This window comes from Mustela erminea, chromosome 8 (assembly GCF_009829155.1).
Source record: "Mustela erminea isolate mMusErm1 chromosome 8, mMusErm1.Pri, whole genome shotgun sequence".
In the NCBI taxonomy this organism is placed as follows: Eukaryota; Metazoa; Chordata; class Mammalia; order Carnivora; family Mustelidae; genus Mustela; species Mustela erminea.
In genome coordinates this window covers 23,258,182-23,283,635 of record NC_045621.1, presented here as the reverse complement: position 1 = coordinate 23,283,635, position 25,454 = coordinate 23,258,182, and the positions used below count along the sequence as shown (strand labels likewise).

At 37.8% G+C, this 25,454-nt stretch overlaps 1 long non-coding RNA gene across 2 annotated transcripts; it reads left to right on the top strand.

Moving 5' to 3' along the window:
• The first annotated feature begins 2,024 nt into the window (after positions 1-2,024).
• LOC116597360 lies at positions 2,025-4,061 on the top strand. 2 transcript variants are annotated; one of them, XR_004288572.1, is made up of 3 exons: positions 2,025-2,139; positions 2,707-2,758; positions 3,954-4,061. It is a non-coding gene; the product is annotated as an uncharacterized LOC116597360 (long non-coding RNA). The 2 variants fall into 2 exon arrangements; XR_004288573.1 differs by lacking the exon at positions 2,025-2,139 and adding an exon at positions 2,412-2,617.
• The last annotated feature ends 21,393 nt before the right edge of the window (positions 4,062-25,454 follow it).

Genomic DNA, 25,454 nt, shown 5'->3' with positions numbered 1-25,454 from the left:
CCATTGCTGTTGCGTTTTTCATGCTTAGGAAAAAAGGCCTGGTCCTGAAATAGCTACACTCATCGTCCTTAACACCACAATACACTTTCTTCTTTCTCTGCTTCTCATTTCAAATTCTATGGGAAAGTCCATCCACCATATTTCTAAAACCTAAGTGATACAAGATGTTGTGTTTTTCTCTGAAAATGCTCTTGCAGTGTTGAGTTTATAGCTTATAAAATTTCCAGTAATATTTCTGTACATTTTGCCTCTTGTGAAGTCAGTGTTTGGATTCGGTTTTATCCTTTGGTAATTAACAGTCAGATTATACTGATGTAACACTTGCTACTTATCATATTCCTCTTCAGAGGAGTCTAAAATGCTTTAGACACTTCATGTCAAAATGCTTTCATGTACTACACTGGCATATTTTCAACTAGTTTATTTGATTATTCAAGTACCTAGACAGTCATGTAAAGTTAATTTCTCACATAAAAAGAAAATTACAAAAATGAAAAGAACAGTGTCGACGTCTTTCTTTGTACATTGTTTTAGGAATCATTTAATGGAGTGCTTTACTTTTGGGCTCCAGGTAATTCTCCTGTGGCCGAGTATCACCCCATTAGATGGCCAAGTGGATATTGTGTTTTAATGTAAGGTGAGGATAAATCAAATGTAGGTAAACAATAATTGAAGAAGCTATACTTAAAAAGAGCACCAATCATGTATTAACATGTATACATTAACATGTATAACCATGTAGTAACATGATCTAGAACTAATTTCATGGTTCTTTAGTTTTTTGAGTTAGGATCCACTTTTTCTAAAAGCACATCTTAATCACTCTTGCTGTATCCAGAGCACTGAAAATAGTAGCAAAAGTTTTTTACTACAGCAAATTAAAAAAAAAAATTACATCTGGGATAATGATTTAAAGTGAATTTTGAATTCTGAAACTCTGAATTCAGAGAACAGAAACCTTTTGGATACTCCAGACAGTTCAATTTTTCCTAGTTCTATAATAAATTCCAGTAAACGAAGTTCCTTAATAAATTGTAGAAAACTTCCTAGAAGTCTCTTATGCGCTCTTATGGAATATGATCTTTTAAAAACCTTGCAAAAGGTTCTACTTGAGTGTTAAAAAAATATTAACCACCAAATCAAGGTGTCCATTCTTTTTTACTGTAGGTTTTTAGAACTTCAGTTCCTTAAAGTTCATGTGGATATTAGAATCTAATAATCTGCCTAGCTTAAAATTTGTTCTCAATTTATAGCGAGAAATAATGAGAACTTATCATTTTAAAAACAGTCAAATTATGGACAAATTGTTGAATGACATTTCTAAGAACTTTCTATTAAACAAGAGGAATGGTATAGATCATTTTCCTGATATTGTAGAGGAAGAACCTCTGCACTCTATTGTTTTTGGTCTCCTATAGACATGGTTGCAAAAAGAAGGACTAGAATATGCTTTCTAAGAATGAGGCTTCTAACCCAAGAAAGTTAAAAAGAACCCTACAAAGGCACCAAAATTCATTCTAAGTCTGCCAATACCTGGTTACCCTATGACAACTTCTCACTATTTTGGCACTTCTTCAGGTGGTGTTAATCTGCAGTTGGCCTTACATTGCCATACCTCTTATATCCATTTCTCTATCTCCAGCATCCCCAAACTAGTCCTGGAAAACTCTGGAGCCTATAAGATTTGCCACTGGCCAGAGGATCACAGGTCATTCATACTGTGACTCAGAAACTCTGTGAAGCCCCTCATCTATAACATAGGAGTGTAGGGGGGAGATTAAATTATATCGAACATATAATTTATGTTCTCAACATCTTCATTATGCAATTCCAATCCTGGCTCCTTTTATCTTATGCCAGAATCAATCCTAGATGATGTATCTACCACCAGTCTGAGCTCTGCCATTTAAGGTTACTTCCAGCAATATAATCACTTTTGACTTTGGGAAATATTTTCTATCTTTATTTGCCATTTAAAGTTTAAACTGGACCTGTTTTTTTTTTTTTTTTTCCCCCAGACATTCCCACCTGTTTCCAAACTGGAGTAAAACCACCATGAAAGCTGGAACTATTCTTATACTTCTTGGTAGAATACGATGCAGGTCCTGTTGGCCACGGGCTTCTTAGTCACAGCCACAGGTAATCCGTTTCCTTCTTGGCTGTTAGGGAAGGGCCTGATCAGCCAATCCAACAAACTCTGAGCCCCAGCCCCTGCTTCCTTCGTCAGTTCTCTGCTCTAGCCTTGGGCTTCTAGCCAGGGGTACTGAGAGGGATCAGGTTACCTTTGCCTTGGAGGCAGCAGCCAGCAAGGGCTCAATGCTTCTCCTCTGCCCTCCCCTCCACAATTGTCTTTTCTACATCAAAGTTCTGCTTCCTTTAAGTGTTAGTCATTCTTTTCCTTTCTATGGAAACCTACCATTCGCCCATTTGTTTATAACAAATCAATGATTTGGTCACAAATTTACCTCTTGCACATCCCTGAATTTCACTTAACTTGGTGAGAGACTTCCCTTCCGCAGCAAATGAAGTAGCAGGACAAAAATCTTCTCACCTGTCCAGAATGTCATGTGCTAAACCTATTCGAGCAAGACAAACAGAAATGATTCCGAAACTTTAGGTATTTACAGTTTTCACAAATATGGAAAAATTTCATTCTAGTCAGAGTTTCACTTAAAGCTGATGCATTCTTGTCATCGTCTTTGCCAGGATCAGTGCATGAAAAGATCTCGTGAAGCAGTAAAATCGTTTACATATCAAGGTACGTTTGGCAAAGAGAATGACTCATCTTCATGAAGTCTGGGTGCATTAAAGGTTCAATTGGGCAGCCAGGTGATCAGTAGGAGTGGGTTATTTACCTGGGAGGACCTGGAACGCTTTTTACACAGTGTCAACAGGATTGTTGTTAAGCAGCAAGTCGGCAAACATGGGAAGGTTGTCATTAAACAATGTTGGGATTCAGAACTGTTGACGTTTGTTTGCTTTTCGACTCCTCAACTGCTCATGGAGAGATCCCAGCTATCTCAAAAGAAAAGCCACATGCATCACGGCACGCCTTCTCTCCAGTTTTAAAGCTCTTGGCAACCCTAACACAGGGTGAAACAATCCTTTGCGGCCAGGCCTTTTTCACGTGGGCTTCCATAAACGGGCTTTGGAGGGGTTCATGAACTCCTGCAAATATAGGTGGCGTTTGGTGTATAATTCCGTGCGTAAGGAGAGTTGCCTGTTTGGGTGTGGTGAGAGGGTTGCACGTTTTTTGGTTTTGGGTTTTTTTGTTTGTTTGTTTGTTTTTTTAGATTTTTAAAGGGATCTGTGAAATAGTACAGTTTTCAAACTTCTACTCTGGGGTCTACACTGAGTGGTTTTAATAATGTGGATGGAGAAGTAGATAAAGGACATGGGCAGGATGCATACTGTTCTTGTACAGAATTTTTTTTTTTTAAAAGCTTGGCCAGCTAGGTAGATGTGGAAGAGACAGAGAACCCTGGTCACTGCTGCAAAGTAAGCATTGTGTGTCCAAAGCAATGAACTGATGAAGAGAGAAAATTAATGTACCCCTCTAGGAAAGGGCACCTGGACGCCCTCATCTCATTCAGCCAGACGGGAGTTGCTAGCTTTTGGTATTTACTAGAAAACTGACAACAGGTACTGCTTTTCTGAGGGTCTCATGCACCACTTCGACCCCAGGTGAAAATGGGCTCAGGACCTACTTGCTACTGCACTTGGCTCATCATGCAGTTCTGAGACTTGTATTCAGAGACCTCTCCAGGCTCTCTGTTTGCTAAAGAGAAACTGACCAATTGGGATTTATGCTGCTCCGTCCCCAAATCTGGATAGTTTCCCCAAATCCCATCAAGGTAAATTTCAAAAAACAGCCATCTAACACCTAAGATTCTGTTATCTTATTTCTGCCTTTTTCACAGTCAACATCAGAGACGCTTTTTCCCCCCAAACAGGATCGCCACCTTTGCCTATTCCTTCCTCATTCACCCGAGGGACCCATACCCATTCACCATAAGGAAACATCAAAAACAAGCATTGCTCCAGTGGCTGGCTCTGGCTTCTCTCCAAGGTATGCCTCTTCCTTACAGAAGTTCTGTTTTGATTGGTCTTATGGCTTTTCAGGTCAGGGAAAAGTCTGTTAAAAACCTGTATTCTTCTTTGGCTTTATGGTTCCTTTGAAGCATTGTGCCTCATTTGCCCGGGCCCTTTAAGAGATGGCTCTGCTGGTGCCTTACCAGCTTCCCTACCCCCAGCATGTACACCAGTGACTCGGGCTATTCCCTCCAGCCAGGCACCCCACTCCCCATCTTTTTTCTTTTCTTTGGTGGGGGTGGGGTGGGTTGGGGTAGTGGAAATCAAACTTAGACTTCCCTTGAAGTTTTAGATAACATTCTTAAAATAGGTTTCTTTTGCTTCCTATAATCCTTCCAGCTAACTGCACACACACAAACACAGTCTCCATTTCCCCAGAATGTGAGATTTTACTCATCGAAAAGTCATCATAATCAACTGACAACCTATCTGCTTCAACAGTGAAATCTCTGTTAGGGTTTTAAATATGTCTGTGTCTACTGATGCTATCATATGTTTTTCCTTAAGTCTAAAAATTATCCTTTGGCATTCAAATCAAAACAGCATTGTTGAAACAGAAGTACCTTGGGTATAAAACCTGAATAGTGATTTGCATGTAACCTTGACAAGGAACAGTGTGGGGTGAGATGTAGATATACATGGGCTCTAATCTTGGGGACTGCAGCTAAAATTTACCCCATAAAAGCTGAAGAGATTTTTAAGTTTTGCTTGGTAAATACAGGAGTTTCCTACAATTGCTGTAACAAGTTGGTGGTTTAAAACAACATAAATTTATTTTCTTACAGTTCTGGAGATCTGAAGTCTGAGATGGCTTCCGCCAGGCTAAAACCGAAATGTCAGCAGGGCTGCCTTCCTCCTGGAGTTTGGAGGGAAGAATCTATTTCTTTGCCTCTTCCTTGACTCTAGACCCCTTGCTCCATCTTAAAAGACAGCAGCACAACATTGAATCTCTCGGATCTTCCCCTTTTTTCCCCCGCTTAGACCTGTGATTACATTGGGCTCACCTGGATAATCTAGAATACTCTTCCCAATTTAAAAGCCCTTACTTAGTCCCACCTGCAAAGTCCCTTTAACCACAGACTATTATACATGCACAGGTTCTGAACATCAGGATATGGACATTTTGGGGGCCGTTATTAAACCTACTACAGTGAATTGTCTACACTGTAATGCTTGCCCCGAAGGAGATTCTTTAAAATTTCATTAGAACTCAAGATATTTACTTTGTACTAGGCACGTTAAACCACAGCCACGTCAGAACTGTTAAAGTAAATTCAAATCAGAAACTTCCCAATTCCACCCCACAAATGTGTTTTGGGAGCAAGTATAGACTAGAACATTGAGAAAATACTACACAGCTCTTTGGGTGAAAGAGGTTGTCAAGGTAATTTCTTTCTAGTCTGTGGTTTTCTCCACAGATGTGGCAAATATATGAGAACAGGGATGCAGTCAGGGCATGCGGGTCTAGTATTCTCGAACAGCCGAAAGCTGACAAACGGTAACAACAGTTTTCAGTCCTTCTTCCCAGTAAAGGAATTACATAGCTAGTTTTCCCTGTACTTCTGACTTCCCCAAATATTGCAACTTTATGCCTTCAGACAGAGAACAGCCGAGGCCCTTCCCAGTTCTTCAGGGGCTGATCACGAGGATCACTGTCACTGTTCCCTCTCCAGGCCTTTTCCCCGCTGCTGATGAGCGACATGCCGGGAAGGTGGAGCAGGTGTGCCCCGTCTGCCTTTTGGCGTGTTGAAGCATGACTCGAAGGAGGAAACTTGAATTTTTAAAAATTTCCTTCAGGAGAGGGGAACCAAAGGGATGACAGACTCCCAGAGGAAATGCACACACACCTGTTTTTTTTTTTTTGGTTTTGGGGTTTTTTTTTTTTTTTTTTTTTTTTTTGGATTTGGTGCTCTAGGCAGTTTCTGAAAACAAACCCTAGAGTGAAATCATCAATATGACAACGGCTTTGTGCTGTTCAAAATTATTCTCAAGAGCTTAGTAGCACTTTCTGACCAGGCTCAGGATATTTTTTCCTCCCTGTTTTTAAAACTCAGAACTAATTTTTATTAGCTTCCTAGGAAACGCGTTATTATTCTTTTAAAATCACATTTGGACAAAGTAATCTGGGAGATAATGCTGACAATTTTTAATTACTGATATTTCTCATTTTTAACCTTTGAAAACAAAATCTAAGGAATTTTTGGAAAAATATACATTAGAATCACATTTAGATACAAGTATATAAGTTATGCTTCGGTGAGTAGTAAGTACATACCCTACTCCGAAAATATTTGGCATCATTAAGATAGCTAGTTATCTGATATTTTTGCCCACTCTGGGACTAGGTACAGTTGTATGCTAGTAATTTCCTAACACAAGGTTCTCCAGGGAAAGACAAACCCTGATTTGTAATGTTTGCCAATTTCCATGGTGTTAAAACGTACTACCGTTCATGCCAATTTTGAGCAACCATCCTGAAGTCACTGAAAGCAGGGATGGGAAAACATGGGCAGAACTGGTTTTCCCGAGCTGGTAGAGGAGAGGCTTTCCTGGGCTGGTGTAAGTATCTATAAATAATATGACTTGGGGGATTCAGGTAGATAACGGGATATATTCAGAATGACTGAACCCTGGTTCTGAAAGGAGAACCATCTACATTTTGCTATCGGTAAACCATAAGGATATGTAAGAGGATCTGTAACCAAGAACATAATTTCTGACTTCAGATGGTCTGGATTCTTCTTTTTCTAAATTCTGGAAATTCTCTTCTCTATGTCCTGTCTTGCTTGTTCTGGGAACCTGCATCTTGCTTCAGGGACTTTAATGAAAAATCATTGGAAGTCTGACTTACATATACATTTGACCCTGAGCACACTTTTTATATATGGAGTTTTTCCCCAATGTGAAGGACTTGAATTCGTCCTGATATCAGCTGCAAATACCAGACATCTTTGAGTGGACATTTCCTGAAACTAAAGCTTTTAACTCTGTGACCTAAGTGGTGTATGTGTGAGTTTTCCTCTAGGTTGTCTTCTCTGTATCCTCCCTGCTATGCTATGGTGAAATTTTTCTACTAACGTACAGGAGCCACTGTCTGCCACCTATGCCTCAAGACTAACCTCAGAGAATGCTGTAGTTTGGGTTTCTGCATTAGAGATTTGACTCTAGTTATCTGTTGGTTGTATCCCTTTCCACTGAGTCCAGTGGAAAGGGAGTCCAGTCATCTAGGATGACTCTCTGGATTCCAGAGTCTTCAGAACTTCCCACCCAACACAAGCACTGAGCCTATTGGACATCACTGGCCTCTTTGGCTTGTCCATCCTCCAAAGAGTAGTCTGTGCTATCTCCTAAGCTTTTGGTTAAGGGTAACTGTTTTTTACCAAAGACATAACTGTACCTGAAGGGCTACAATGCATCTTATACTTGAACCTGACTTTCCAGGTCAAGGACATAGATAGGAATATATTTCAGTCAAGTATTTGTTGGTCTAAACTTCTAAGTATTTAGACATATAGTATATAAACCCCCCATTTGTACTCTAGTGTCTCTTTTTTCCTTTAAGTATGACCATCTAAGAAAGCAAAGTTCCAGGGAAAGAGGCATGGGCATGGGAATCAGTTTATCAAAGTATAGGGAGCTAATGCCCAGATGTCACTGCCAGAAAGAATGTAACTAACCTAGCCCTGAGAGCTGCTGTGAGGACCTGTGTCAATGCCTGTGTCAGCAAGACTCATCAACAGCCAAAGTCTGATATTGACAGAGACCCATTTGTCCCTTCTCACCTACCTCCTGGCTCTCCGTCTACATGTCATCACTGTCCTCCAGGTGTGCTGAGGAGAACTAATGACTGCCCTGGAGTGAAAGGACACAGGCATTATAAGCTCAGAGCTGTGGACTCTCATGGAACCCTTATTTCATTTCTTCTACCATGGTCAGACTGTGACTTGCTGAAGCAATCCAACCAGTGGACATTTTAAACTCCTTTGGGAGGGAAACATCCATGTATGCATGTACTCTGAGCTGAAAAAAATGAACCTTCTCATTACACAGTCCATGGTTCTTTCTGTGCAATTCCGTTAACCTCCTTTCCCAGTTCCCACCTGTAGTGATTCTAGGACATTACAATAAAATGGCTACCTACCCAATATCATGTAGGCTATATGTATGAACACACTACCACCCAAGGCTCTTTCAGAAAAATCTGTGTCACTGTAGGAATCCAAGCTAAGACAAAATCTAAAATGATGTCATTTTATGAACTTAAAAAAATGATGCTATACAAATTCAACATCATGGCTATCTCCAAGTAGTTCCCAGTCAGTAAATGTGTAGTAACAATGGTCATTTCAGCTGTAAGCACTTCTTGTAGAAAAGATAATCTTCTATTTAGTAAAAGTACTAAGATAAATATTTTTATGAACTGAAGTGGGAAAAATAAAAAATCAATTACTCAGGCTTTGGGGATAATCTAAGTACTGTGAAGTTTGCAGGGAAGTATGACAAGATTTTCCCCTTTATTATTTAGGTAGAGACAAATCTAACACACCAAAAACAAGAGTAGAAAATGAAAGATAGTAAATTACCCTGGCCTTGGCACATGATATTGACTCCTCAAGTGCTATAGGCAATGGGGATCAGGAGGAAATTCACAAAGTAAAGTTAGGGAAAGCCTCCCAGGAAGCACAGGCTTTGAGCTATGGCTCAAAAGATGTGTAGTAGAAGGAGGAAAACCCCAGGGTACAAAAACAGGACAGTCTGATGTTTGATTTTATGTGTCAGCTTGGTTGAGCCATGGCGTGTCCAGATATTTGGTCAAACATTATTCTGGGTGTTTCTATGAGGCTGTTTCTGGATGAGATTAACATTTAAATCAGCAGACTGAGTAAAGAAATTGCCCTCTCTAATACGGTTGGGTCTCATCCAATCCAATGAAAGCCTAAACAGGACAAAAACACTGAACCTCCCCTCAAAGTAAAGAAAGAATTCTTCCTGCCTGACTGCTTTCAAACTGAGACATGGGCTTTTTTCTTGATCTTGAACTCAGATTGAAACACTGGCTCCTTCTGGGTCTTGAGCCATTTGGACTGGAACTTATACCACTCGCTTTCCTGATTCTCAGGCCTTCTGACTCAGACTGGAACCAAACCATCAGCCCTCCAGGGTCTCCAGCATGTTAACTCATCCTGCAGCTCCTGGGAGACCTGCCAGCCTCCGCAATTTCCATGAGCCACTTTCTTATTATCTATCTATCTTCCTACCTATCTACTTACCTACCTGTCTCTCTCCTTCTGGTTCTGTTTCCCTAGAAAACCTTGACTAATACAATAAGTGAAAACACACAACATTTGCAGGATAATGTAAATGCAAAGTTTGGCCTGACCAAATGAGACAGTTTGTGTTGTGAGAAAATTCATGATAAAGTTGTTTTGATCAAGTAGAAGATGATGGAAAGCTAAGACAGGTGCAATCAAGGTATCCCACTCCCAAAGTCATGACATTTATCGCTTGCCACTTCTTTTGTTTTGTTTTTTTTTAAAGTAGACAGAGAGGAAGGCAGGCGGCAGGGGGGGCAGGAAACAGGCTCCCCGCTAAGCAGAGAGCCCGATGTGGGGTTCGATCCCAGGACCCTGAGATCATGATCTGAGCTGAAGGCAGAGGTTTAACCCACTGAGCCACCCAGGTGCCCCTCACTTGCCACTTCTGTTACTCTTTTCCATCCAGCCCAAATCTAACTGAGGATTTCATCTTAATACTGTATCCCTGAGGGCTTACCACCAATCATTTAGTCTCAGTGTGCTAGATTAAACCTTATAAAAATCACCTGGGGGTCCAGATAAAATGTAGATCAGTTTCTGGTTCATTAGGCTCAGGTAGAGCCTGAGTTCTGCATTCCCAAGTGATACAGATGCTGTTTCAAGGACCCCTCTTTGAGTAGGGAACACCATTTGTTTAGCTAATGCTGCTTGAATGAAGGACCCACTGAAGAAATACTACTTAGCCACTGAAACAATAAGGCATGGTCTGGGAGCAAGAGAATACCTTCTGGAATTGTTTTTGAATAGTTACCTATAGTTGACCTCCTAAATATTGTCGTGGGACTGGATTGTCAAAAATTTGCAAAATCATAGATCAAAATTTAAGAGGAAACCAAAATTCATCCAAAATATGTCATTTGAAGTGAGCATCATGAGTTTGTAGGAAAAAATATGAACATCCATTTTGCTAATATGAAAAGAGATGGCATCCTAAAATTGGAATTCTGAGAAGCATTTGATGTAGTTACTTATAAAATGCTAATATTAGTTGTAATTGGCCTCAGTAAAAGCCTCACAGGAAGAAGTCAAGGATTTAGGCAATTCAACCTGAAGCTGACAACTGGGTTTTCTTTAGGGAGAGGAACCATAGAGGTGGGAATTCCAAGGAAACCAAGTGGCAAGCCTTTGGAAATTAAGAGCTGCAGTTTTCCTCTCCAGACCCTAGGTGGAAAAGAATAAAACATAAGTGAATGATGTATTTAGGGGGATAGTCTTTTTGGACACAAATAAAAGGTACAAACAATTTGTCATCTGCCTATATTATTTATGGAGAGAGGATATTGTAAGATATAAAGTATAAAGTAAATATAAAGAAATAAAAATGAGATTAAAATCCAACATATGCTCACATGGACATATTCAGAACATCACAACAACAACAACGTAATAAATATAGGTACAACATAATAAATATAGATACCTATGTAAATATAGGTAATAAATATAGGTATATAAATATAGGTACGTAATAAATATAGGTAATAAGAAGAAATTGAAGACAAGAAGAAATTAAATGATCAATAGGAGTTTGTGGTAAATAACATATACAAACACACACAAAGGCATGTGCTTCTCTCACCCCCTCTGTATGTTAATGTAATTTGCTGCTGTCGTTCGTTGTTGAGCTAGACTGAAGAGGAGCTGTAATGAAGTGCAATCGTGTCTCTGTTTCTGCTGTTAATTGTCTGGAGTGCTGGGTTTAAAGGAAAGAATGAACAGGAAGTTAACTTGAATTTCAGTGTTACCACTTAATAAGTCAGAGCCATTCTGTCCTGACTTAATTAAAATACACTCAACTACAAACTTTTGAGCATCTAAAGTATACCAAACGCTGTGCTAGCTGCTGCAGAAGAACATGAAGAAAATGACGGTCCTGGTCCCCATGGAGGTTAATTATTTAAGAGCTCTCTATTGCGTTCACTTGCAGGATCTGTCATCTACTTGTTGTAGGACCTTGAAGGACTTATGTAATCTTCCTAAATTTGGGTAGGATGAGATTAATAACAATATCTATCTAATGAAATTACAGAGAAGATTAAATGAGAAAATTGGCAAATGCTAGACTAGCACAGGGCTCAGAATTTGCCAAATGCTCTACACTTGCTAGTTCCTCTATTACTCTCAATCTTGAAAGGGGAACTTACAAGCCTTTTCCATGAGACATCACCAATTCTATGTGTGTTAAAATATTACTTTCCTCAAGTACATTCCTTTGGATGTTTGTAGCCAGTTATATTGATAGACAGTCTCATACTCTTTTGCAGACACATAGTTTGACTCCATATATAGAATAAAATGGGCTTTGAAGTTAGAAATTAGGTCTTTTATTTCTTGTATCATTCCATTGTTATATAAAGAGTACATAGCAAACATTCAGCACTTGTTAAGTAAGTGAACCAACTCTAAAAATCTCTGTGTCATATTTTCCTTTTCTTGTTCTCCTGTATATCTATTCTATTTCAAGGACTTGTTTATGAAGACAAACATAGTAGATGGAAAACTTAGTTGAAAAGAAGTTATGTAGGGCACCTGGGGATGGCTCAGCTGGTTAAGCGACTGACTTTGGCTCAGGTCATGGAGTCCCAGGATCCAGTTCCCACATGCCTCTCTGCTCAGCAAGGAGTCTGCTTTGCCCTCTGACCCTTCTCTCTCTCGAGAGCTCTCTCTCTCATTCATTCTCTCTCTCTCATAAATAAAATCTTTAAAAGAAAAAAAAAGAGGTCATGTATAAATTCAATATAATTTATTATGATGAAAATTATGATTTTTTTTTTTTGTAATTTGTACAAAAGGAACTTGGTTCAAAGATCTTAAACTGTATCCTGGTATAATGAAATCACTAGTTAGCAAGTTTGTGCCTTGATTGTCTAGATAAAGTTAAGTGCAAATGATGCCTCCATAATGGGTGAGCCCCATACAAGGGACAAAGGGAAAATAATGACAGGCAGGAGAAATTCTCCCAGGACTGAGTTATTCAGGTGACAGAACTGGCCCCAAGGTTCCCATTTATCCGTCCCTCTAAAAACCCTGTTCTCTGACTCCCACCATGAAAGGTTCTTGACCTTTTTGTTGTCTTGGACCTCTTTGCCAATATGGAGAATTTGATAGATCCCATCTCAGAACAATATTTTAAAACATTTAGATGCATAAAATAAAATACATATAATTAGAAAGGAAATGAATTATAAAGAAATAAGTATCTAAATATCAAATAACAAATTTGCATATTAACAACAATTAATGTATATTTATCAAAACATTAAAGATCTTTTATTGCCATATCAAATTAAAAATGAGTATAAACTATATTTCAAGATATCTGCAAACATCTCTACTGTGATATGAAATTTTGATGTCTGCATGACAAAGTCACAGGTTATTACCACTACTGTATTTGTCACCTATATCATAATCAAAAGAAATGCTAAATTTCAGTTAAAAGTTAGTGAAAGCAGAGATCTATTTCTTTTCTCTTCCAAGTTCATGAACCTTCTATATTCTCTTCAGGGACCTTTCAGGATCTGCAGAGTCTGCATTAAGAACCTCTGATTAGACTATGCCTTAGTCTCTTAACAGCCTTTCAAGTTACTAGGTCTCTTGCTCCTCCTGCACTTTACTCCTTCTTGTTGCTTTCTCAACTGCTGACACCTGCTCTTCCACTAAAGCTCAGCGCACCATTTCCAGGAAGCTGTGGTTGACATGGGTGCCAATTTTGTGACTCTCACCCCCTCCTTATCAAAACACTTAGCAAATTGTATTTAATTGTTGTTTTACTAGTTTATCTCCTCCCATTTTCCTTGGAGCTGCTTGAAAACAGTGATGGGTCACTTACTTATTTTCATTCATTTATTATCATGATTTACTAAGCGACCAACTCTGTGCCTAGCTGTGAGGATACAATGGTAATAATGTATGATCCATATCCTTAAGGAGCTTTATGTGTAAACACTGGTAATTATGAGGTCTCAATAGATATGAAAAAACAAGATAAGTGCTTTGATAGGGGTAAGGACAAGGACTAAGGGTCATCACATGGAACCTTGGTCTTGGGAGTCTTGGGAAGCTTTCAGTATGCCAATATAAAATACTGAATATAATGAATGAAAAATAGTTCTGAATGTGTTCCCTTTATAATTGTTCTTAAAATGTACTTATCAGTTTTATGCACTTCTTTGTGTATATATTTTGTGATTTAAAAAAAAAAAACCTTATATATGATGGATTTTGGTTTTGAATATAATGAGACATCTAGTTTGATCTCAACCTAGTTAGTGCATTTGCTCATGGGGGAGGCAATCCCTGTGCCCAACCTGCTAACTGTCACTCCTCAGTGAGTGGCTGGATCTATGTTCAATTTAACTTGTCAATTTAAACCTTAAGCTGCTAACTCTTTCAACTCCAAGTGGCCAAATAATTGAGATCTAAGTGAATTTTACCCCAATTGTCTAAAAACATGCTTTCCTTCCTTATAGTATAGCTTTAGGACACAAGTTAGCCTAATACAGAAAGGTAGTTTCTTACCTGTCTCAATATCTGAGAAGGGGGCCTTCAACAACCTCTTGTTGGCTCTACGAACACTCTAGAAGAAAGAATTGAAAACAAATTCACATTCAAAATAGTTAAACCTTCTGTTTAACTGTTTTTCCAGTGAAGAGAACTCAAAATAATGAGGGTTAGAAGAAATGAATGAAGAATGAGAGAGAACTCTTGTTTTTACTATATGTAGTTACTTGTTATGACAGTTTAGATACTGGTATGATTCTTTTAATCAAAAAGAGCTCATTGTAACAGAAAATGTTATATTTGTTAAGTTCAAAACACTTTCAGGAAAGGTTTGACCTCCTTTACGAGGTTAAAAAGAGCAAATGTGTTTAAGATCTTCAGTAAAAGAAGAAAGGACATTTTACTATACCAGTTAAGTCAAGCAACAGAAACAGACTAACATAAAGAGGAGTGAGATTTAGTGCCAGAATGCAGACTAGCTCCCAATACCTGAGAAACGGGAAGTACAACCAGACGTGCAGAGGGACAGAAGTAGAGCTGTAACAGGGATCTGGGTGAAGAAATAGTGACAATCTCTTTGGGGAGTTGTAATCAAAAGACTCAGCTCCAACCATGTTCTGTCCTAGGAAACCCACTCTTTGCACATAGTTTTATGGTCCCACCACAATAGTATATGAGGAGAATGGTTATATCCCACAGAAAATCAGACAGTATCCAGGCATTATCAAACCAAAGGAAAGGGATGCTAAACTTATTTAAAAAAACAACAAATATTCACCACAGGCACTTTTGTCTTATCACAGGAGGAGAAAAGGTTTCTCTCTAAATTAGTCTATCTGAACAAGCAATTCAATTTTTAAAAAATAGGCAGAGGACCTGAATAGATATTTTTGCAAAGAAGACATTTATATGGCCCACAGAACAGACACATGAAAAGATGCTCATCATCACTAATCAGGGAAATGCAAGTCAAAACCATGAGATATCGCCTCATACCTGTCACATGGCTAAAATCAAGATGAAAAAAAAAAAACAAATGTTGGTGAGGATATAGAGAAAAAGAAACCCTCATGCACTGTTGGTGGGGGTAGCAAACAGTACGAAGTTTCCTCAAAAAATTCAAAATAGAAATACCACGGGACCCAGTAATTCTACTATTGGGTATTTACCCAGGGAAAATGAAAACACTAACTCAAAAAGATAAATACATCAAAAGGATAAAAGCATTGGAGGGAGCTAAGAGGCAAACTGATTCCACCTTTGAAGCAACATGGGACTGCCCACTGATGACCAAAAAAAGGGCTGGTGTGGAGAAGTAAGTAAGGACTAAGACTGGAGTTGGTACATACTAAGGCTTTGCAGGAAAAGAAGAGAGATAAGTGATTTATGGTATTTGGGGGGAAGGAGAGGTTCAAAGGAAATGTTTTAGAAAATTTTTTTATTTTTATGTTTATTGCAGTATTATTTACAATAGCTGAGGCACGGAAGCAACCCAAGTGTCCATCAGTAGATGAATGGATAAGGAAAATGCGGTGTGCACGTGCACGCGCGTACACACCCACACACCCACACACCCACACACAGAGGAATAGCACACAGCCATAAAAAAGAATGAGATCATGGCATTTGAGAAACATAGATAAACCTAGAGAATAGTATGCTAAGTGAAATAAGTCAGGTTGAGAAAGACAAATACAAATATAATTACATTCATAAATGGAATCTAAAACAATGAATAAACAAAACGCAGAATCAGAACTATAAATACAGAGAGCAAACCCATGGTTGCCAGAGAAGAGGTGGGTGGGGAGACTGGGCAAAATAGGTGAAGGGGAGAGGGAGATACAAGCCTCCAGTTATGGAATGAGTAAGTCATGGGAATAAAAGCAGAGCATAAGAAATACAGTCTGTGATATAATAAAAGTGATGTAATCGAGCAGACGGTAGCTACACTTGTGATGAACATAGCATAATGTATAAAATTATCAGATCACTAACTTGTACACCTGAAAATAGTGTAATATGATGTGCCAATAATACTATAAAGAGACTAGTCCAGAAAAAAAATTAGCCTATTTGATCCAGTGTTGGTGACATCTTTCTGTACACCTACATTAGAAGTTCAAAAACTAACCACTTTTAATTAAAGGCCAAAACACACTTTATTATGCAAATGGTAGTGACAATTTTTAGAAGTCTCAGCTGTTCATGGTAAGTCATTTGTTAGTTTCACAAGGCTTTTGAAAGACAGCTAATTTTAAGTTGATGCTTCCTTACTGATCATTTCACTTCTTAGAATGAACACATTAAAAATCTTTTTTTTTTAATGTGAAAGCATATAATTTGTACCATGCAATTTTTGTACAACAGTAACATTAAGCATTAAGAAAAAGTTCTTAATCATGATCTTTTTTATCTTATGAAATATAAGACATATCTGATTTCATGAGCTGTTGAAGTAATTCCATTTTCACCCTAGATCACTAATAATTATTATTTTAACAATAATCTGAGCTAGGCTGGTCTTATTTTCTCTCTAGTATTCAGTGATGTAAATAAAGGGTAAGGAATATGTCAGATGTTAACTATAATTAATGTTAAAAACAGATCTGATGAATCAGGGTGTTATTTCTGAAGAGAATGACTCAACAAAGACTTGCCGGTCACAATTACTAAAAATTAGTCATTCTGTGAGATTCTTTTGCTGATACTAATAGATGAAACACCCCTGAGGGAAACCCTTTTGAAAGTGCAGCAACGTGACCTCAGAGAAACATGTCTTTCCAGACATAAAACTAGTTATCAATCCATCCAAGAGGATGTGAGCAAAGTTTTCTTAGAATTTAGGTATCACTGAAAAATACATTCAAGTTCTTTTCCTAGCCAGGTTCTATACTAGTCCATAAAGTCACATAAGCCTGAGGACCTAACCTCTACAATTGTTAGTTTCCCAATCTGTATAATGGGGAAAATATTGGTGTGTACCTCTTAGGGATACAGTATTAACTAAAGAAAAGCATGTAAAGTACTTAGCATAGTACTGGGCACCTAACAGATGCTTAGTAAATATTAGTTAATATAATTATTATAAAACAATTTGAAGATTCCGCTAATTTTTCCAGTGCATTTGGGAAATCTTTTATCTTATCACTTCCCAATTTTATCTTAGATTTATCTGCCTCCCAATTTATGTGGCAACTCCTCTTCTCTAAGACTGTCACCTTCCTTTTCCAAGCCATCTTTTTTGATCATAGGAACCCTTCCCTTTCTGCTTTTCATGGGGCAATAACCTGGCACATCCCCCTTACCTTCAGGCCTTAGGATGCCAAGAAGATAGACAAATTCCCTTGACATTTTTCCTTGTTCCTCAGGGGCATCTGCTTTCCCTTTCTGCTTCATCACCTTTAAAAAAATCTTCTTTTGTTCCCACAATTGCCAACAAATGTTGTTCTCACAGTTTGCCAGAAGATGCACTGGCAGACCCAGTGATGATGGGCTCCTAAGAAAGGACTAGAAGTCCTTGAAAATAAAATTCATAATGATCTAGACAGAGTAATGATAGGAAATATGGCCCATTTTGGAAATATTAAATAAATTGCAGAAAATCATAAATTCTTGGCATATTATACAACTCATATGCTGAGAAATCTGAAAGAATGCTGAGAGATATCACTGTGAATGGTTTTTCCACATTGCTTGAACTATGTCATCTTTTTTTATTGGTATTTATTTCCTTAAGAGCTTAGAACTATACCTAGGTTTGCAGGGAACACTCATGTCTGAGAGGGAACATTCTTAAATTAGCATATTACTTTGTTAGATAGGTCAGTTGTCATAACTTAAACCCCTACCCTCAATAGAGCCTAAGAGGTCATGGAAAATGGTTTAATTAATCAATTAATTAATAGCTATAAAGGCAGTTTTTATACCCAGAAACACAGAAAAATATTTGAACATTCTTCAAAATATTTTTAACTGGTATTCGTTGGGTGCCTATACCTTAGTAAATATAGTTGAACATTTGTTCATTTAAATCCTAAAGAAATCCACACATACACCCAGAAAACATGAGTTAGGTAGTATTTTTACCTTTCTTTTTTACAAACTAAGATTTGGAGAGTGTAAATCACTTGCCTAAGGTAACAGGCTACTCAGTGGCAAGGACAGGAAATTGAGTCAAACTCTTTTTAGTTAAAATTCACTGTACTTAGCGTGAAGTGTGTAAACCTGGTGATTCACAGACCTGTACCCCTGGGGATAGAGTATTATGCCTCCATCAGAAAGGATGAATACCCAACTTCTGTAGCAACATGGACGGGACTGGAAGAGATTATGCTGAGTGAAATAAGTCAAGCAGAGAGAGTCAATTATCATATGGTTTCACTTATTTGTGGAGCATAACAAATAGCATGGAGGACATGGGGACTTAGAGTGGAGAAGGGAGTTGGGGGAAATTGGAAGGGGAGGTGAACCATGAGAGACTATGGACTCTGAAAAACAATCTGAGGGTTTTGAAGGGACGGGGGGTGGGAGGTTGGGGTACCAGGTGGTGGGTATTATAGAGGGCACGGATTGCATGGAGCACGGGGTGTGGTGCAAAAATAATGAATACTGTTATGCTGGAAAAATAAAAAATAAAAAAAAATAAAATGCGCATCTAAGCACGATAAAAAAAAAAAAAAAAATTCACTGTACTTAAATCCCAAGCCATGCTATAATACCTTTTTTTCCATGAAAGCTAATTTCTCATAGGCCTTACAGGTAGTTCTACTCATTTTGTTTGTAAAGTTTTGTTTTATTTTCCCTTCATGACTTGTCATGAATCAGCATTCTCACACTGTGAGTGGTTTAACTTCAGATTACTCCTCTCCAAATGGAAGGAGTAGCAAAATCACAAGCTAAAGGCAGGGTTGGAATGTCAAAGTCTCAGCTCCTTCAGGGTCCAGAGAAACTTCCCTCCCAAGAATGCCATTGATTCTGGGCTTCTTTCCAGGCTCAGCCTGCTTGCGGGACTTGATTACTCCATCTTACCGGTTCTCAATGGAGAACTCTTTGTTTTGGACCCTGTTCTTGTATTCTGCTCAGTGGACTTGAAAATTGGAGATTTCCTAGCTTCCTGGTCCTTCCTGTGCCTGGGAAACAGACTTGGAATTCTTCTTTTCTTCTCTTCATTCGGCAAAAGGACAGTCCCACTAGTTACCGTTCCTTGTTTCCGCTCTTGGAACTCGGCCTGGACCAATAGTTAGGCCTTTTGAGAAAAGAAGTTTAACTGCCTTGGCCTATTTCCTTCCTCAGTGGACTGAAGAACTGAGGAAAGAAAAACTTCTCAACATATATTATATAATACTTAAGTTTACTTAGAAAAAAGACTGAGCTACCATCACTTGAGACAATTTGTATGAACTAATATATGGGATAACTAAAAGAAAATAAACCATTTCTATCCTTTTCCCTTTCCCTACTTAAGCATAAATAGTTGCTCAAGTAGAATAAATCCTTACTGTTCACAGATGTGAATGCTGGTAATCACCCCCAAATGCCCATGATTACTACTTACATAGTTGTCTTAAAACTACTTACATAGTTACCTTTAATTTTGTTGAGGCAGAGATCTATATAGTGCATGCGGCAAAGACTGAGAGCGGTTCACCAAAATTCCTTCTCCTCTTCTTGCGCACATAGCTGAACTCCATTTCCCAGTCTCTCTTGCAGTTTGGTGTGCCAAGGTGCTAGAGTTCTTGTACTGATGTACTTTTGCACGTCTACCTTCTGGCTTCCTAGGAGAGAGGTGACCAGGGCCACTTTGAAAGGATGATGGAGGGTTTGTCATCCTGGTCCACTGGATGACTGAATAGAGCTGAGCTGCTCCTGATCTGGAACTCCCACTCTGGTCTGCTGTCTGAAAGAGAAATAAATGTCTTGTTCCCTAAGACATTAAATTTGGAGGTGTATATGTTATCACAGCATAGCCTGCCCTCACTGAAAAGTGCACTTGTGGTCTTGAGTATAAGTTTCCTAGCCAGTGAGAGAGCTTGGCTCTATGCCTACTTTTCACCATGTCTCCCACTCATCTCTGCAAGCAGTAACTCTTGTCAAGTGGCAAATCTTTTAAATATTGGTGGAACGCCACAACACAAAGTCAGCTACTTAAAAAAAAGAAGAAAGTAGAAAGAGTAAAATGAAATTGAGTATATCTAAGAAGTCAAGCTATGGTCCTTCTTAGTCAAGACTTGACTAAGAAGTCAAGTCTTAGCTATGGGTATTTTTTACAATTTGATAGTAAATTATAACTTCCTATCAGAATGATGATTAATTCCATCATATGCTCTATGTAAAGAAAAAAAAAAAAAAGACTTAATATTTGACCTGTTTTAGCAAATGCTTTGACCAGGATTTTAAAAATAGTATAAACCTAGTCCACTGGTCCTGAATTCATAAGGTCAATGATAAATGCAGAAATCATTTACATTTTTAAGTTTATACTTTACAACACTTCAGGTAGAAAATTACATGGCATGTATTTGAAATTTGGCAATTCACACACATGCACAGAAAAGGTGATCATCTTATGATATATTCTTTGTAAATATTATTTGGGTGGTCCAACTCTAGAATGAACTGACTGCCTTGATTCTCTAAGACTGTGGTGTAAAACTATGTATTTTAAAATCTTAAATTGTAAAACTTCAGAATATAGAGAAAAGGGGAAAAGGAAATGAGACTTATTTGTGACTCCTGAAATTAATGTGGTAGACTGAAAAATGGTCCCCCAAAGATATGAGGTCCTAATACTTAGAATCTATAAATGTTACTTTAGATAGAAAAATGAACTTTTCCGGGGCACCTGGGTGGCTCAGTTGGTTAAGCAGCTGCCTTAGGCTTGGGTCATGATCTCAGGGTCCTAGGATTAAGCTCCACTTTAGGTTCTCTGCTCAGGTTCTCCCTCTCCCTTTGCCCCTTCCCTCTTCCCACCCCACTCATGTTCTCTCTTGCTCTCTCTCTCTCAAATAAATAGAATTTTAAAATCTTAAAAAAGAAAAAGGAAAAATGACCTTTGTAAGTGATTAAGTCAAGAATTTTGAGATGAAAAGATGTTCCCAGATTATCAGAGTGGGCCCTAAATGTAGTCATATATATCCTTAAAAAAGAGAGCCAGAAGGAGATGTAACTCACAAAGAAGAGAAAGAAATCAAGTGGTCATGGAGAGATGAAGCCAGGAATGAGGAGAGCCAGCAATCACTAGAAGCTGGAAGAGGCAAGGACCAGATTGTCCCCTGGAGTCTTGAGAAGTCGCATGGCCCTGCTGACTCCCTGCTTTAGGGCCAGTGAAACTGATTTTGAGCTTCTGTCCTTTAGAACAGTGAGAGGATAAATTTCTGTTGCTTCAAGTCACTGAGTTTGTGGTAATCTGTTAGAATAACTATAGGAAACTAACCCAATTCCATTTTCTAATGGCAGAGTTTAATTTTGGTGAGTTTATATCCATAATATTTTATTCTAAGCCTTTGGGGACTTAGATTTTCTTTCATTCCTTTGGCTTAGAAAAGGCAGGGATGTGTGTACCTCCCATTGTATTGTGGGTTTGAGGAGTCTTTAGGGGGCTCAAGATAAGGGATATTTCTATTCCCAGCTGAGTCTGAACCAATGAAAAATAAGACAGTGAGATGGATGGAAAACAAATTATGAAAATAAGATAGTAAGATGATGGAAAACAAATTATAAATTTTCTCACTGATAAAGCTGATTTTGGAAAATGGACTTACTAATATTGAACTTCAGATTGAGAGAGACTTACCCGCCCTATTCCCAGCTTTGTACAACATGGACCTCCTCTAAAACTTTGGGTCCAAAACAGAGTGGACTGTATGCTTTCTGTAGGCACTTAGCTCCCAGGAGAATGGGAAGATAGAGGGGCTCAATAAAATTAAGTGATTGTTTTTTTTCCTGAGGGCAGAATTGTCAGGACTGCTATGCTAGTGAAGATTCCTTTACATGGAAGGCACTATTGGGAGTCTAGACGAGGCACTTCTGGAGATTCAATCCTATCATTAATAGCTACCTGTGAGCAGGAAAGGCAGCAGTTTAGCCTTTAGAAGCTAATTGAAAGGCTATGTGAAGGCAGATGTTATAACATCGTATCTGTTCTCAGTTCAAATTCATATATACACACACACACATATAATTATTATTTTAAGACTATTTTATTTTATGTTTTAATTATTAATATATAATGTATTATTTGTTTCAGGCATACAGGTCTGTGATTCATCAGTCTTACACAGCACACAGCACTCATTATTATAAATATAATAATAAATATATTAATATATCTCATATATTAATATAGGATATATAATGTTGATTAATATATCATTAATATTTGATATACAATTATATTGATAAATGATATATCAACATATTAATATGAACTATATTAGATAAATTTATGTATATACACACACACACACATACATACATATTTCTGGACTTTGGACTGTGTCTAAGATCTTAAATGAACCTGCTCAAGTTTAAGTCCTGCATATTTCCTGAGTTCACACATGCACCTTTTGTTACATATACCATTTTTAAAATTTGCTATAGTAAACTACTGCTTAATACAGTCTTGCCATAAAAACTGTCTTAACAAACATATTTATTAGTTTGTACTTACAAACGTCACTTCTTTATAAATAGGTACTAACATGTTACCTATTTTTCTTCCCCAAATGTGTCTTCTTTGATTAAAGATATTTAAAAATTAAAAGAACATTATTTTTAGTGTTCAAAGCTTATAGCCTCAATATGAATTCTCAATAATCCAGAAGATAACGATCTGTCTTTGGAAATTCATTTATTTTCCCTTTCCTTCTTTTTATTTACTTATTTATTTATCAGAAAGTGAGAGAGAGAGAGCAAGAGAGCAAATGCATAAGTGGGGGAGCGACAGGGAGAGGGAGAAGGAGAAGTAGGTTCCTCACTGAGCGCGGAGCTCCATGCAGGACTCCTGCCATAAGCAGACACTTAGCAAGCTGAGCCACCCAGGCGTCTCTATTCTCCTTTCCTTAGGTTATTTTAGCAACATATTATTTGTAATAGAAGTTGCTTTTGTTTCAATGTTGGGCCAAAATAGATTGAGTAGTAACATTAACAAATACCTTGAACCCACATAGCATCTTTCACCATAAATCCTTTTTAAGTGCTAACTTATTGTCTACTCAATATTCTAGTGGTTCAGTGATAAGAATTATTCCCATTTTTCAAAGAAAAGGAAAAGTGACAAAAAGTCAGGGCACATGTATATCCAGGAATCAGAGCCTTTGACATCGTTCGCATGCCTTTTTCCTTTTTCTTTTAAGAATTCATACTGCTTGTTAAGTGGCTCTCCTGGTTATTCTGAGTGGGTTTGCTGAATGTGGCTTCAGGCTGCAGTGAGGCAAACATTAGTTAGATTTCTTATGGTTGGCTTTTCAATAATTAAAGTACAATCTCAAAAAACACTGAGGTGCCTACTGTGTGTGCAAGGTACAATTATGCTCTGACTCTTCATGAATCCCCAAACCATGAGATTTAAATGAGGGTCAGAGTGATGGCATTAACTTCTCCAATCCTCGCCAGTTAGCTCAGGTACAGGAGCATTACAAGACTCAGAAAATATGATTGTGTCATTTTCAGGTTAAGTCAGGACTTAGGTCTACACCTGGAAAGGCTGGTCATTTCTAAAATGTTATGGGGATATCTGGTTGACCATTTTCAGATTCCATGAAGATGCTTCCTGTCCTCTCCGAGAGCTTCCTAAAACCGAGATGTTCTCTTCCTGATAATAACAAAAATTAAGAGGGTTTTTTTGTTTGTTTGTTTTTGTTTTTGTTATTTTCAAGAACAGTTAGTATAAACTAGAGGAATTGTCAGCAGGCAATACTCATCAGCAAAACACATCGATTTGATGATGCGCGATACATGATGATGCACTATTTAAACCTTAAATAGTGTTAAAAACAGTGTTATTCTATCTTTTCTTCTATTTCTAGCACACTGGTGTGTCTTAAAAGGAAAAAAAAATCTTTACCGACCTTCCCATTTAAAAGCAAATTTCTCATCATCTACTGAGCAGGAAATTTGCTGTGATTAGATCAAAGTCATTCAAATATTCTTTTAAAAATTACGTTAGTGGACTAGAAAGAACTCACTGATGATCTAGTAACACAGCATTATGATTTGATTGTATTTTTCCTTTGTCTTTAAAGGCAATACACTTTATATAAACAATTTCTGATAAAGATTTAGAAGGTAATTTTGTTTTTTTCAAAAACAAAATTTTTGAGAACTTTGTTTTCCTAATTTAAAATTTGTCATTCATTGTAATTGGTAAAATAACTCCAAATGCTATAATGGTCTAAAAAGTCAGGAACTAGGGAGCCTGGGTGGCTCAGTCAGTTAAGCGTCTGCTTTGGGCTCAGGTCATGATCCCAGAGTCCTGGGATCAAGCCCCACCTTGGGCTCTCTGCTCAGTAAGGAGCCTGCTTCTCCCTCTCCCTCTGCCTGTTGTTTCCCTGATTGTGCTCTCTCTCACTCTCTCTGTCAAATAAATAAATAAAACCTTAAAAAAAAAAAGTCAAGAACTAATCATTTGTGTCTTCGGAGTGGGCAGACCTGCACTCTTGCTTATTTCCTGTAGAAAGTATCTTCTTATGCAAAATTCATTAAGTCAATAGTATTTTGGAAGAACGTTCAATGACATCCTAGAAACCATGAAATCTTTTAAAAGCAAACTTCTAATTTCAGAGAGTAGTTAATATACAATTAGAGAAATTAGGAAACAGAAAACCCCAAGATAATAGTAAGGAATAGAGAAAATAAATCTCAGACTGTGTAAATGTTGAAGGGCTTCGCTGAAAGGGAAAGAGGAACCTTTCTCTTTGGCCAAGTGTCTTATCGGGAAAGACTGTAAAGAAATTGAGATCTGAAAATGCAGCAAAAATCAGAGAAAGACAAAGACGCTATGATTTCTCTCAGATGTGGAACTTTAGAAACAAAACAAATGAACAAAGAAAAAAGAGACAAATGAAAAAAACAGACAGACTCTTAACTATGGAGAACAAATGAGTGGTTGCCAGAGGGCAGGGGGTGGAGGATGGGTGAAACAGGTGATGGGGATTAAGAGTGCACTTACAGTGAGCAGTGAGTAATATGCAGTATTGTTTAATCATTATATTATACACCTGAAATGAATATAACACTGTATGTCAATTATACCTGAGTAAAAAAATTACGTAACTAATATATGAGCATTAGAGTACATTTGACTAGACAGAAAAACATGAGGAAGAAAATTATAAAAACAAAAACTAGAGATGTCAAATTCAAAATTTCTTTCCAGTATTTCTATCCAGTTCCCCCCCCCCCCGGCTAAGTATGCATACACATATTTATTAACTGAAATCATACCATACATATACTATATATTTTTAATAATGAAATTGATAAAAATGAACTCTTTCTATTGATCAAGGCTGTTTCATCAAGCTTGACTTCCTGGAAAGAATA